A 16,552-nucleotide genomic window follows, 5' to 3' on the forward strand; every position below is an offset into this window, starting at 1 on the left:
CCTTTATGGGAATGCAAGGGCCTCTATGTCAGTGCCAAGCTCAGGAGGAGTCAGTAGGAAATTTGTGGTCGCTGCTCAGTGAAAGCCAGCAACACCAGTCATGGGCCGCTTATTAATCATCTTTTTTTCAAAATTTGCAATACTCTTAACCTTGTTTTCTTTCATTGTGCTGCATGACTAATATTCTATCATTTCCTGTAACATTGTGAATGAAGGGCCAAAAGTGTTTTTGTTTGGTTTGGGGTTTTTTTTTTTCTCCAATGTACCATGGACCCACCACAGCAGATCTGACCCACCCATGCAATATTTCCAGTAGGAGAATGTTTATCCTCAGTAAGATGAGAGGACGAGAGGAAATAGGACGAGAGGAAATGGGTTCAAGTTATGTCAGGGGAGGTTTAGATTGAATATTAGGAAACATTTTTTCACTGAAAGGGTTATTAAACATTGGAATAGGCTGCCCAGGGAGGTGGCGGATTTGCCATCCCTGGAGGTGTTTAAAAAAAGGGTAGAAGTGGTACTTCAGGACATAGTTTAGAAGTGGTTTTGTGCTCGTAGGGTAGTGGTTGGATTTGATGATCTTAAAGGTCCCTTCCAACCTCAGCAATTCTATGATTCTATGATTCTATGAGCCATTCTGTTGTTTGCTTTGCTTCTCTCTTTTTTTTTTTTTCATATTTATCCTGAATCCAAACCCAAAGGAAAGGCTTACCCTTTACTCCCAATTACCATCTTAGCAAGATAATAGAAATGATAAATTTCTGGTATTGAAGAAAATCAAGGGATTAACTGATACAAAAGCATTAAAATTGGAAATGAAAAAAAATAAATAGTTTTTTTCCTCTAGGCGAATATGTGGAGCACTGGGAGACCCTACAGATGAGACCCCTGAGGGTGGAGGAACAATAAGCACCAGTGTTTTACCTGGAAAACTGAGTAACAGATCCAACTGATGCTTAGCCACTTTTCTTCACCTTATGAATGGCTCAAAGGACCTGGATAATTTTTGTGATAGGGAAAAAAAAGGCACATTAATCTAGTTCGGTCAACAAGAGTTTTAAAGCTAATGTACTGTGCTTCTGCAAGAGTGAAAAAATGGGCATTTTAAACTTAATGGTAACAAGAATTCCTCCACATTAGGTACTTGTTCTCACATCTTATACCGAGATTTCTGATCTTAGATTTATTCCATAATTGTATAGAAAACAGCAATTTAGAGAATGCTTTACTGGTTTCCAAACTTGAGTAGTTATAATTATTCTTTCTCTCTAAGGCTGGTTCTATTATCCTGGCAAACATTTCTCTTGCTGCCTTTTTATCTGTTTTTTTTTTTTTGTTTGTTTTGAAATTACACTTTATTCTTTCCTTTCTGAGTATGCAAGAAGCATCATATGCAGACAACAGAAACTTAACTGAAGTCAAGATGATATATAGAAATATAAAAAGTGAGAAATGGACAGAACAATGGCAAAGTGCCCTGTAAATCTGTGTAGAATATCTGTCACAGACCTGGAAAACCGCCGAAGCCATAAGACATATATCTTGGCTTGTAACTTGATTAAAACACTGATGGTAAAATTCTGCTCTCAGAGCTGAACAATAAATTGCTTTGTGTCAGTGTTGTGTGTTCACTGCACATTTAACCCTTCCACTGACATCAGTGCAATACCCTCACTGTGAGGGCTGCACATCAAACTTGAGGGTTGTGATGGCTTTGTGATGAGGATGAAGGTGAAGGTGAAGGTGAAGATGAAGATGAAGATGAAGATGAAGATGAAGATGAAGATGAAGATGAAGGTTCATCTGTACAGTAATGATGACTTCTTTGGAAGCACACACACACAGACCCAAGCCTTCCCTCCTCCTGAAATGTAGCACTTTGTCAGAGCTGCCTATTTTCACTTCTGTTCTGGGATCTTTCTTTCAATGCACTAGATATGCCGAAAGCGTATCTAACGATTTAGGGTGTGCTGCACTCAATTCCTGCTGAAGCATGACTGCCTGGAAGGGCAGAGACATACTCTGGCACCCATAGCACTATAACAAAGTAACTTCCTTATGGTTTAACCTTGAAAACATGGCTTATTTCCCTGCACCTTCCTTTCTCTTTCTGCAACATGAGTGTAGCAATACAGGCCGTATTTCAAACCAATGGCTGAAAAGTTTTATAAACGAGCTCCTCGCTTTCCAGGTGAAGAAGCCCTTGCTGCGAAGGATAACTATCCTAAGTGCTCTAACATCCCCTGACTCTGTCTTGAAGTTGGCTGTGCAATTCAGTGAGAAGGGTTCAACATTTTTTTTAATTATTAGCTGAAAAACATTGGGAAATAAATAATTGCTGACCCTTGGGGTTAGTTTCCTTTTTTTTTTTTACAGCCTAATCCTTTAATCTTAAGCATTAAAAAAGTCCTTTCTCAAACTTATCTGTGTGACTGAAGAGCATTTCTGTGAGCGAGAGCCAAAGGATCTAGTCTGAAGCCCTTTGAAACAGTTGGTCTGACTTGGCACTCAGCTACTGTATCCTTGTCTTACCAGAGAGCGTAATTGCAAGCAAAGCCTTTCTGGGACCATCTGACTTCCTTGAGTGAGGAAAACAGCCAAATCTATCTTATTAAAAGCAGAATGATATCCTTTAGAGATTACCAAACAATATCATTTTTCTGATGTCTAGCTCTTCTCTTTTTCATGTAGGAAAGTAGCAACAACAGCAAACACATCCAAAAGACAGGAAAAGATTTTTCATGAGGGATTGCAGAGGTTTTTTACTGCTCACATCTCTTGTTTTTGCATACTAATCTCTATGACAAACTGTGCTTGATTCTGCTCCTGTTGATATCAGTGATGAAACTCCCATGGATTTTAGCTGGAACAGCATCAAACCCTATTTTGCTGATGGTTTGAAAGAAAAATTGTATTTTCTCATAAGTTCCATGTATAATTTCTTGGCCCCTTTCCTCCACAGCCTCTGTCTAGAGGCACGGAGACCTTGTGGGAGCTTAATTTATAATATCCCTGTTACTGTCATGGCAACAAATTACAATGTCAAAGTCCCAAGGACTGTATTGTTACAACTCACAAACAGCTCTCAGGAAAGAAGAATACTGCTGAATTTCACTGAAGGCATATGGCAGGCCATGAGGAATGGCATGAAGAAAGAACGTGTCTGAATCTCTGCCTTTGCATGTGTTTTCTACTCCTCCCTTATCTGAGCAACCTTTGGTCTTCGGAAACCATTAAATCATTGTCCTGTGCCTAATATTTCCTTTAAGAAAATGTGCCACAATATAGCACAGTCTGAATCCCCCTCTTACCTAAATGTCAAATTGCACCTCCTATTGTCACACTTTTTTTTTTTTTTTTTTTTTTTTTGTGTCATTCATCACGGTTCCTGCAGGGAATCTAGCTTCAACTTTAAGTACCATAAGGAACAATTGTAAGTGCTCCATCATAGAAAAAGCCACGAGGCTGTAATTCAAATTTGAAATGGAAGCAGCATGCAGAAAGATCCCTGTACCCATTGCTGTGCTGACTGTGCTGACTGTACTTCAAAAATTCTTATGTAGCCAAAGAGAAGGACAGAAATTCACATATGCACTATATGCGTGACTTACTGTAACTTCGTGTTTCTTCTGCAGAAACAGTTCCATGGGAACATTAAAACAGTACCTTTTATTTTAAAACTGGACGCCCAAGCAAAATGCTTGTTATGTTACGAGCCCTATTGGCCTAACTAGTGTGAATTCTACGTTCACGTTTTTCTATATAGAAAAATTCTTGTAAGGAGGTTAGTATAAGGAGAATAGGACTTTCTCACCAATATGAACTGGGAAAACTGACAATACGTGCCTTTATTTTATAGAACAGCTACAGCAATAAAGTTGAACGGTGATCACAGTCATTCTCTGAGCAGCACTTGAAGGATGGTCGCTAACTCCATGTTTCAGTGTTTTTATGCTAGAATAAAAGTACCTTTTAAAAATTAGATTGATCTAGTCTAAGTAATGTAATCTATATTAATTTAACCTGATTTAATTTAAAATTAGATTAAATATATAGGCAGTCTTTACAAAGATGTTCATGCAGAAAGTCAACGAGAAACATCTGCTCCTGAAAAAAACCTTGCCGTGTAGATAAGCCATTTGATACAGACGGGTGACCACGGAGTGACTGAGTGGCTGCAGCAAGCTACCTCTGCAGTCACAGGCAGGCACGCGCTTATACTGAGCCTGCTGCAAGATGAAAAGTGTTATCTTAGCTCATGGTAAAGGCGGTGTGAGGTCATGCATTTTACCTGCAGTCAGGATAGCGGGGAGATTGTGAGATGCACGTACGGTCTGGTAATGTGATTTGACTGAAGATCAGCTCAGCCCTAGTAACAACCGCTAGAGCTTGTCTGGCAGCCACCCTGGCATCTGCAGTGCTGGTACATTTTCTGTATTCGCCTTCCTTCCCCCCGTGGACTGACAGGAACTGTAAAGGGTCAACAGCTGAAATGAAGTAAATGAAAATTAAACTGGGTTCCTCTGGACTTCCCGGTGAAGAAGTCTTTTCTGGGGATTTTTGTAACTATCCTTTTCCTCCAGTTTTCTGAAACTCAAAGTATACATAGATGGTGCCTTGGATGACGTTACAGAACAGACATGCTCCCAGCTATGTGGGCAGAAATTTCCTACTGCTGTTTTGATTGACATGTGAAGACATAAAGCGTTTATCGGATGTTTTCTCCACTCTCCAGAAAAAAAGAAAAAAAAAAACACAACACATTCTTTTTTTTTATTTCAAGATTAACTTTTTCACAACAGATCAAGAGAAATTCTTTCAACCTTACAGTCTGAGTGAGAATTGTAGCAGCCAGGCTGAAGGACTTAGCAAAACAAACAAAAGCACAACAGACTGGTATTTAGCAAGAGAATTCAAATAATAAGGACAATCGCCAGCAGCTAATCTTCTATTTAGTTAGAGATGGCTGGTTACAAAGCCATTCTACTGTTTGAATCTTTCCAAGTGTTCTGAATGATGTGCCAAGGAGATTTGAGTGCTGTCAACGCTAGTCTTGTTTCTGGGTTGGCCATGCAAGAATTAGAAGGGAGTTCTGTAAAGAAAGGTGTTCATGTAAAGCAAAAGGAGTCAAGAGAAAAAAGGATGCATTGTCTTACTGAGGGGGTATTGAGGAAGGCTAGATTTTAACCTAATGAGGCCAGTTTCCTAAGGGTCCCAGTACCTTCAGTGCATAGAAACTGGCTGCAATGGTGGATGATTTGGAGCAGTTAAACTACTCTTTGTCTAGCGCCTTCCCTCTTGAAGTATCCCCATCTATCGTGTTCATCCCATACTGCCTCATCACAGTTTCCTTGTTCCATTCTTGGGAACAACCTGCAGTTTTTCAAGCCATGACAGTGTGTTTTTACATGAAGAGAGCACAGCCTTAGCCATGCAGAGTTCAGTAGATGAAGAGAAATGGAGAAGGTGGAGACACATGAAGGGAAACCCATAGAGGCATTTTTGTACCGGCTAGGGGAGAAGTTGGGAGGGAAGGAAAAGGTGGGATTGTTTGCACACCTTATTAGGCAGCAGAATTGCAGAAGGACTTAGGATCTGTTTACACTCTGCAGTCCAGTGATGTTGAGACAGCCAAGTTAGTCATGGAGCTAAAAGCAGAGGAGTCAAAGCAGGGTGGTGCTGTGCCCAGGCTAAAGAAAATAACAAGCCCTGGTGGAACTTGGGGCTAATGTAACTATGCTTCCTCCAGGCTGGAGCTGGTACGCCTGTGCAGCACTTCACTCTTACTAATCTCTAGGAGATCCTTAAATGTGGAATTTGCTCAATGAGCTGGAATAATTAGGAGAGCGGATAACAAGAAAATGAATCTCTTTTGCTCTACAAAACAGAATGATTGTCTGGCTGATGCTGCAGTTGTCTACCTTAAAGCTTTTCATATGTGCCCTACACTAGCCAGCCACCCAGCAGATCCCATTCCTCCAAGTGCCATCTCATGTCCCCATACTGGTCCTTCTGATGTGGCTCCCAAAGTCATGTTTCTTTTCTGAAATCTGATTAAATCCTTTGGGATCACTGTTATGGATAGGCATCTAGTATCAGTTAGGTGAGGTGAGCTGGAAAGTATGAAATGGAAGAAAAGGAATAAAGTGCAGGAAGGGAACAGGGGTTTTAAACTAGCCCGGTCCTTATGTTGCAAAGGAATTGTATAAATAGCAGGATTAACAAATACGAGCATTGGTATAGTAGGATGATGTTAGGAGACTACAAAACGTTGAATTATTCTGCTCAGATTGGTTTAGTTTGGTTTAGAGTTCACTGGTAGAACTACAGGCAAGGAGAAGGCTTTTGTATTAGGATGTTAGGAGACATCGTTTGAACAAAATGCGTAAGCCTGCAATGAGGGTTTACCTTATAATTTGGGACAGACTCTGTGTGAATGCAGAGTTAGAACTTGATTAGGATTTATCTCTCCCTGCAGAACACGTCAGCCTTGTAATCATTTGTTCCTCCAAAGCCCCATTAAATTGAACAATTTATATGAATTGTCTCCTATGCAACAGAAAAAGCACTTGAAATTTGAAGGAAATTAGTTTGCAAACACAGGAAAAGTGAAAGCTAACTGGATTATCCGAAGAAATGTTTTTTAATTAAAAGTAAATCACTATCTGAAAAGATGAGTTACTACACCTCAACATGAGAAATGTGAAGAGTTACTCTGTCGGTTTAAGGGTTGGAGCATTGGCAACACTGCTTCCCACTCTAAAGGGAAGGGTCAAACGGCTGCTTGACCTGCCAGAGAGAAAGAAAAATGCTTTTAAAAAACTTCTTGGTAAGCATAACTCCTTCCTTTTGCTTTATCTGCACTACAAGACTTCAGAAAGCAAAAAACACATTCAGATGTAACAGAACTGTGATTAACTTTTTTTTTTTTTTTTTGCTTTTACTGTTTCCTCTCTTATAAGCAGACCATCTCTGGAGTCTACTGTATGCTTATCTGGCTATATTTGAGAAATGTGTTCTAGTTTTGGAGGACTCTTGTGTCCACACATCTGAAGAATGTGTGATATACTATGATATTATCCATCTGTGAGGACACAGTGGAAATGTGGCAGTTAGGGTTCAATGAACTTACACTTCTGTAAAATCAGTTGATAGGGAAAACCCAACACTTGGCAAAAAAATTTGTTGAGGAACACTCGTCACCCACAGAATGACTGTGGCATGTCAGTTTTGTGCATCTGCCAACTGTGCATCCCAGCTGTGAAATAGGTGAGTTCTAGCTTCCGAGTTGCACTGGGTTTCCTTAACACATTCCGTTCTCCTTATAATCCTGACCCGTCTTAAATTATAACACTAACTGTGAGGTGTAAAACAGTTACGACATTCTGTCCACAGGAAAGGCCGAGCCATTCTGGTGGGAAAAAAGTGATTCCCAAATATCTAAAACATCTTGAGAGCTCAGGAGTCAAGTCCTCAGCTGATGTAAAGAAGGATTGTTGCATTATTGTGTCAGGAGCTCTTGTTCCCCGAGGCTTTTGTTCCTCAAGCAAACTTTGGTTTTTATGATAGCAATGGGAAGCTTTTTGTTCCTTTGGGTTGTTTTTTTTTTTTTGAAAAATAGGCTGCTGTTCTGTGTGAACTCTGAATTGTATTTCTGACGCGTAGCATTGCTCACCCTTAAAATCACGTCTGGAGAGTATAATTGCAGTCTCTTTGGCCGAAGCATTTGACTTAGCTATATTTTCTGCTGCTATTCAGCTCAGTGATGTGTTTCACAGTGAAAATCTTGCAGTCACTTATTCCTTTCTCAGGTGACCATCCTTATTGGGAAAGCAACCTGTACAGCATGTAGGAAGATGAGAATGCTCAGAATTGAAGTGAAGCCTTCATTGGATGCTGCGCACATCAAGTCAACATAGAAAGTACATACGTATTTTATGAGATAGGTTTTTACATGAGCAGAATGAATCAGATTTTCAGAAGAGATGAACACCTGGGGCTAGACGAAAGCACTATGGTTTTAAATTGTATTAAACTGTGATGTCTAAATACAATAAATACTAGTTATCAGAAATGACCTGAAATTTGTTTAACTGTAAACTGGGATCCCAATTTGACATCCTAGGTACTTCTTCATTAGAATTTTTCAGCAAGTTTTGTTTATTATATTCTGTTATTCTCTAGGACAATGTGCAATTTCTTCCTCTGCTACGCAAATGTGGTCCATGACTTCTCGGTTTATTATATTAATCTTATATCAGTATGTGGCAGACACTTCAAGAACAACAGGTACCTGGATTACACAGATTAACAATCATCCACAATGGGGAATAAAGAATAATTAAACTAGTATAAAACAGAGAAGCATATACAAAACACAGAGGCTTTCTTAGGCATTTTTTCAGAAAAATTGAAATAAAATCAGAAGCTCTCTTTCAGAACCTTGGAACATATCCCTGGCCCTGACTCTACCGAAGGGTAGGAAAACACTGAACTTTTCCTTTCTGCTTTCTCTGCAATGACAAGAAACTAATGGAAATGGGAGAGGTCATTTTATTTGTAAATGATTGACAGATCATTTCTGCAAGATCACTGTCTGGCCTCAACAACTACCTATAGGGATAAGACTACTAAAAAAGAAGTGGAATTTCAGTTTATGGGGTTTTGGACACAACTGTTTGACTGTTGATCAGAATGATAAACACAGGAATAGGAAGGAGGAGTGAGCTGAAGCAAGGTTTGAGGTGGTACCGCATTTGAAGAAAAATGTAGCAACCCTACAAAAGAGCTGATCTGCTGTCATTCTCATCTCTGGGCTGTTGGTGTTATGTCCCTTATTTACCTGCTGCTAAACATTGAGCTGAAATTATTGCAGGAAGAAAACAAGTGGGAATTAAGGTCAGAAATTTATTGGAAAGGTTTATTTGGTTCTGCTGTTTATGAAAAGGTATTTTATTTGTTTGCTTTCCTCTGTAGCATCCCACTTTATCCTTGAAATACTCTTTCTCAAGCACTGATATAAATACGACACTGAAGTGCTAAGGCACCGTTCTGAACTCTTTCATGGTTTCTTCCATGCTTTCTGTCCCAGCTGGTGAATTAAATCAAATTAGTAATACCAGTATAGTCAGCAATAGAAAATTCACCCCACTGTTAAGATTCAAGCTTTAAATAGTGCATGCTGCCATTTACTTATGCGTATACAGTCAGATGCTTGTCGTTTTTGAGAATATAGGTTCAGCACTGCAGTGTGTGCGTCATCCGTTATTGCAGGTGAACAAAACCGTTTCTTCAGCAAGGTGGAAGGCAGGCATGAAGATATGACCAGAAATCTTCACGTATAGCTGGAACTAGCTTGGAACCAATATGATACTGTTTTTTGCTTCGCCTTCCTATGACAGGGAGCTAGGAATAAACATCAAAACAAAATCTTCAATAGGTCAAGTATACTTTGGCAGTCAGCAATATCCTATGCGATACTGGTAGGAGAAAGACATAAGAAAACCAGGTTCTTCTGCTCCCTGCATATACAGCTTGGACACAGGACTGGAGATTCTCCAGGGTTTACAATATTTTTTCTTTCATTGATTGGAAGAAGAAGTCAAAGTCCTCAAGGTAGAGGAATGGGAAAAATTGTATGATAAGAGATATTTTCCAAGATAAGATGCCTCTCAATGAAGTTCTTTCCTAAATAAGACATCTCTCCACTGCTGCAAGAGGTGTTCCCCTTCTGATTAGATAGGGAAATGAGAAATGCTGTTCAGCACTTAAGATTGACTTTTATTATTATTATTTATTTTATTTTAAACTATTAAGATTAGCTTTTCAAACCCCTTTCCTTTGACAACATTTTTTCAAAATTCCATAATGTGCAGTGCAGGCAAATATTTAGCTCTTCTTGTGTACAGCAGCATTATTTATTATCCATACGTTTTCAGGAATGATCAGTCAATATCCTTTTAACCAACTCTGTTCTCTGTTTTACTCCCTCAACATAAGAAATTTTAACTATGCTTCTGCTCATTTCTCTTTGTGATTTGGCACAGACGGTGTTTCACTTCTCTGATTAGCTTTGTTTACACTCCTGTGTCTCCTGGACTTTTTGGATTACAGTTAAAAAACAGCTCTTCCAATGGGATTTAACTAAAACTTCTGGCTTCAGCAGAGGGGCAGTTCCTTGCTCACATGTACCTTAGGAAGCATGTGTGGTGTAGATTTCCTGTATCTGCAGCTTACTCCTTCATCTTCTTCAGTGTAACGGCAGTACACTATTTTTTGTTATCAATGGTATTTTAGTCAAATTTTAAGTTCTCTTTAGTGTAACAGAAACCTTTGAGAAGGCTTTTCATGCAGATATATTACTGAGATGCAGGCAGATTAACCTTAAACCCGCTTCTGGATCTTGATGTAAATCTGATGCTCTGCAACAAAAATCCATTTTTCACTACAGATACTAAAAAATGGGTTTTTTCAGAAGCACTTATACAGCTTTTAGGGCATGTGTCCCATTGACATTTATTGTGCCACAAGCAAGACTAGCACTCACTGCTTCAGCATTCTGGGCAAAGTAATTTCCAGATCCCCACAGTAAATTTGTAGCTACAACTATCAGTTAATATTTAGTGCCTAATTCACTTTTGAAATGCTGCCTTTCTGGTTCTGCCAGCTGGCTACAGCTTATTCAGAAGTTAGGTCAGTCTCAGTCTCTTATTCCTGTAACTCACAACTTTAAAAAAAAAAAATTCTTCTGCTTTAGATGCTCACTAATATCATTTATTAAGTGTTTTTGAGCACTAGGCACTTCTTAACATGGCACTAGATATGGAGATTTTTTTCCAGACAATGTATTGTGGCTCAATGAGAAAGTATAGGCTTGAGGCAGGAATTTCTGGTTGAAATTCTGTGGTCTGTATAGTGTGGGATGTCAGACTGGTAATTTGCTATGATCTTTTAAAATTTTGACTCTCTGAACAATGTAATATTCACTGACCCAAATTTCAGAAGTAGCAATGATCTCGTTATGCCTAGAGACGGAGAGGCTGTGTTATTTTGTCATAGATGTTAATTTTACATGAAGCTTATGTAAAAGGAAAAAAATATTTTATCATGAAAATTCTATTTCTGATTCAGTTTTCAGGCAACTTTTTGTGCTGTGTAAACATAAGCTAATCTTCACAGTGCAATAGAGGACAAAAAATGCATAAGAACAGCATCAACTCTGCTATATGAATTTTAATGATATTAAAGCACCTATGACATTAAGCACCTCTTCACTTTATTCTTCCATCTTGCAGTAGTGACGTCATGCGCCATAAATCAGACTTACTGGCTCATGAATTAGCAGGTCTCCAAGCATATACTGACTGGACAATTAAATGGTCCAGAGAAAACTGCCTAAAGCCCTACACCAGCAGAGAAGGAGAAGAACACAAAGAAATTATGATTCCTGTCAAGAACATCTAGTTGACTCAAAGCACCTTCTATCAATACCTTATAATATCTCTGCATCCAGTGATGGAGACCATCGCTTTTTGCTTTTAGAGGTACGAATCTTGTTTACCATACCCTGGGTATGTGAAGTTAGTCACATGGTAGGCTCAGAACCAGGACTTAGAAACCATAATATCTGAAGGGAGCCAGTGCTTGTGCCAGATTTCAGCCTAGTTATGTATGCCATATTGTACTTTCTGGATTTCATCTGGTTACTAGTAAGTAGAGTCACTGATGTAGGCTGTACCCTTTACCCTCAATTTCCCCTTCCATCAAGCATCTCTTTCCAGGAATTTTTCATTTGCCATTATTGCTCACCTTTTGAAGAGTATTACAGTGACATAAGCAACAAAAGTCATGGAGAGCGCTAAGGAGGTTACTTAAATCATGCTTGACTTCTTGGGCTTGAATTAAAATTGGGCTGAAACTGGGTTGTGAATAACTACAGTACTAGCAAACATGAGAGGGTTTAAAATGGGATGTTATAAAGGATTTTCAAGTAACAAACTGATTGCTGACTCCCACCCATTACTGTGTCACCCAAAATACGAATGGAGCCCTAACCATGCATAGTGGACCCATGCTTAAAAATGCCAAAAACGAGAACGTGAGTAAAGAGTAAATATTAAAAGACAACAGCATAAAGGGATAGAAAGGACAAAATGAGAGCCACACCGCTGCCTTATTGCTGACAGCTGCGCTGATTAAGCATTCATGCAATTGCTTGTACGTTGACGCCTTTATCGAAATCTCTCATATATTATTTTTTTCTGTAGGAAACATGGAAATATAACAGTAGATGTCTTAGTGGATGAAAAATGGAAGAAACACTGTGGGTGTTTATCTACAGAAAGTGATGCAAGTGATCACCAAATGAATATTTTTTAAAATGCCCAAGGTCCCTGTTTTTCAAAATTCCTAGGTAACTACTCCCACCAAAAGTCAAGGATGTTCTGATTAATCATTTCACTAAATTGTTTAACCATTTCACTGGTTAAAATGACCTTCTATCCATTTTGAGGCTTCTACTCAGAGCAAAGCTCCCTGGTAATTAAATCCTCGCTAAAGCATGCTAACTTATGTCACCTATGCTTCCCCTGTGCTGTTCTTGTCCCTGCTGCCCCCGCTGTGGCCTGGCGCCAGTCACTTCTCTCTGGCCCAGGGCACAAAGTCTCACTTCATCCCAGGGGGTCACTGGCAACAGCACGGGTGCATTTGCCACCCAGCGCCACAGAGAGACGAGGGGAAAGGTCCGCTTGGAACAGCATCTCTTTTTTTTCCCACCTTCTGCATCCCACCAGAGTCCTGCTTGCTAAACTGCTGAAAATGGTCAGCCACCCACAGAGTGACCCTAAAAAAAATCCTGTCTGCTTGCAATCACAAAGCTGGACATTTGAGTCCTATACCTGTTGTATTTTACGAGAGGGAAAGGAAGATCTATGTCACCAGCAAACTTGAGCTGTGCCTGGAAAAGCCATTGAAAAAAATTATAGATCTGCAGTGTCACTTCATAAGTCAGACAAAGGATGTGGGGTAATAAATACCTGCGCTCATCCTCCTTCACTGGAGTTGTTTTTCATTTTGATTAGTGATTTTAAAAGGCTCATTTCTTAGTTTTCTATTTTACCTCTAGGAAGGTTTTCCATTATACAGTTCCTATAAGTACATGAAAACAGAGATCACAATAAACCGATATATTTACTGAGATTAGAACTTTCTTTTTTCTAAAATGAAATGATGCTGGTGCTATAAACAGCTGAAAATATTTTACGGAGGTATTAACACCCTCAGGACCTGTATTAATGACAGGCTTGTTAGAGTGTGAAATGCTTCCTGGCTTTTCTCCAGAGCATTTAAACTAATCAACTGCTAAGAATAAGGGAATAATTTTCCTTTCACTCTCACTTCCAGACTTTCAAATTTTCATTGACTTTACTGATATCTGTCCTGCTTTACACCCGTGCAAGTGAGGGAATCATCAAGCCAAAGTCCACACATAGCAGCAGGTCTGAAGGATAGGCTGGAAGTAGTATTATTGACTAAACCCAATTTTTGAAAGAAGGATAAGCCAACCCATAACACAATGACAAAAAATGCAAAAAAAGTCTTTTCCTTTTCATTTTTGGCATCCATGTAAAATCAGTTCCTTCAAACTGACATTTGGCAACTCTGCAGCAATTAAAATAAACAAAAAGCAGACCAAAAGAAAAACACACAACTCATAAAATGCCTTTCCTTTTGTTCTGAATTTGGTAAAATTTATTGACTTATTGCTCCAAATGCTGATTGGTTTTGCGAGCTGTTTTGATTTGGAGAGGGGTAATCTCCCCAAACATATTTTTTATATTGTAGACAAATTAAAGGGTGTAAGATACCTACACAGTTTTGAAAAGGAATGTGCTGTTCAAAGAATAAAAGATAATGTGTTTGAGCCAAGAAAAAAATAAAAAAAAAAATCACTCAATCAGAAGTTCAGATGGAGTGTCTAAAGGAGCCCACAGAAGTTACACATACCATTTCTCTAAACCTAATCCAGAATCTTAAATGGAAGCCTTAAAAGTTTGTTTTGGTACACGTGTGATTGTGCCTTTCAGGTGACAAAAGACTGTTGTACAGCCAAATACACTGAGGGCTGCTGGGCACATGGTGCTTTTGGGAAGTGGAGTTATCAAGCTGCCAAAGTACAAGACCACAGAATAAATAGTGATGAAATTAATAATGAAAATAAGTTGGTCATCTAGTTTAACCCCTTGCTCAAATCAGGGCAAAGCTGAAATCAGGGCAAGGTTTTCTTCAGCTTTTTTTGAAGAATTTGGCTTGACATATTGTGACTGGCTTTACAACGTATTTGCTGTTTGCCATTTCTGTCAAGTCACTCTGTAACAGAGTTTGCACATTTATTAAATGGATGCTAGCTATATCTGTGAGGGAAAAGTAGTCTTCACGTGAAACTTATTGGTGACCCGTCATGCCCAAAGAAGGAAGCTGATTCGAGATGTCTACCGACAGGTCTCAGATGTGAAAGACTGCATAAGAAGGATTCTGGGTTTTGTGAACTCAGGACTGAGCTGGGAATCAGCATCCTGCCCTGTAGCATCCCAGCCAAGATAATACTCTGAGGATTAACAGTGCCTTCAGAAGTAGTGCATGGCAACTGCTGTGGAGCTTTGTGAGCCAAGTACAACATTATAGAAAAAGAAGGGGTCTTAACTGCTCTCACCTGCAAGAACTAAAAATGCACTGAAAGACTAAGAAGAATGAACAAGGAAAGGAGAAACTCAAATAGTATCGCTGAATACCTGAACAGACTTGACAATAATGGGAAAACATTGGAAATTAATGCTACCAGTATATCAAACCTTTTAAGCTTTCAGCTTCCCATTCACTTGGCATTTTCAATGACATTTTCCCGGCTAAAGGGTGAAACATATTGTAAATGCTCTGGAGTCACAGGTCATTTGAGTAACTCCAGTTTGGGCAATGTTTGTTTGTGATTAGTTTTAGAAGAGTGTGTGGAATGAAATAATTTAAAGTTGACTGCATGAAGCATACTTTTTGATAAACACATGTTCTCTGTAGTCATCCTTGAATTTATCTTCCCAATTATTTTTATCAACAAACATTTCCAGATTGCTTCTGGCTTGTCAGTTCAAATATACTCGGTGCTAATCAAAACTGTGCATAACCTACTAATCAGGCTGTCAGCTGCTACTAGCTCTATGGAGACAGCAAGATTCAAGGAAAAATAAATTTTCAATTATATGGTTATCCAACCTGGTACTTGTTGATGGGCTTATTATGTACGTTCCAAAAAAGCAGGGAAAAGGAATAAGCTTAGGAGACTTGGACAGAGGTTACCAGATGGTCCAAAATTGTAGTCAGTACCTGCATGTGAGAAAGGGTAGGCAAAGGCCCTTGCAAGACATGTTCTAGTTTACTTTTCTAAGAAGGACTTAAGCAACTAATTTCAGTTCACACATGATGAATAACTGTATGCAAATCAGAAAGCAGCAAATGCAAAACTGTTTTGCAGTGCAATAAAGAAAAACAAATACACTTTTTGTTTCACATTTCCTACCATTCTGAACTTACTGTTTTGTCTTACTGAATCATTTCATTATTATAAATAATGGAACAGGTTGCCCAGAGAAGTTGTGGAGGTCCCATCCCTGGAGGTGTTCAAGGCCAGGTTGGATGGGGCTTTGAGCAACCTGGTCTGGTGGGAGGTGTCCCTGGCCATGGCAGGGGGCTCGAACTAGATGGTCTTTAAGGTCCCTTCCAACCCAAACCATTCTATGATTCTATGATTCTACTGACTTCCATGCCAGTAGCACCTGTACGCTCAGAGAAGTGGTGATTTGCATACATGATGATGCACACTTTATAACACATAATCTTGCCTGAAATGTTACAGTGGCAGTCAACAGGGCAAGAAATACCATTACTATTTTTACTCCTCAGCCTGGAAATTAAGGGCTGGAGGAGAGATCAGGGCTGTTAGCAGTTCTGCAATTCATCGTGAGCAGGTAAATTTTTACAAGTACGCAGAAATCTCCTGTTTTCAGAGGGACTTGCATGAAGATAGCATAGGCCTGCAAAGCCAGATCCTGGTTTATCATTTAATGGCACTCAGAGACTTGGCTACGCGCATACAGGATAAGTCCAGCAATACTATCGGATTAAAGTTGCTGAGAACAAAACAATAGGCATTTTCAAAGTTGTGGTTTTGTTTGTGGTTGTTTTTTTTTTTTTCATTTAGCAACGCATGGCTCACTAGTTAAAATACTAACATTCACTAGTTAAAATACATTCTGCAAAAACTGCATAGTGCTTGTTAAATGCATGACAAATTGGGAAAGTGATAGCTTTCAAAAAGCAGTCATCAATCAGCAGGGAAACAGCAGGGTAAGGGGGTGTACTAGTTTCTCAATAAATCCTCATGCCCAGGCACAGCTTGTGTTGGAATCAAAGATCAAATACCTTATTCTTATAATAATCACCAACTGCAGTACAACAGAACAGAGGAATTTGTTCCTTAGATCCATATTTCTAAAGGCTCCTA

The sequence above is a fragment of the Vanellus vanellus genome (assembly GCF_965231255.1).
Source record: "Vanellus vanellus genome assembly, chromosome: 3".
NCBI classification, from domain to species: domain Eukaryota; kingdom Metazoa; phylum Chordata; class Aves; order Charadriiformes; family Charadriidae; genus Vanellus; species Vanellus vanellus.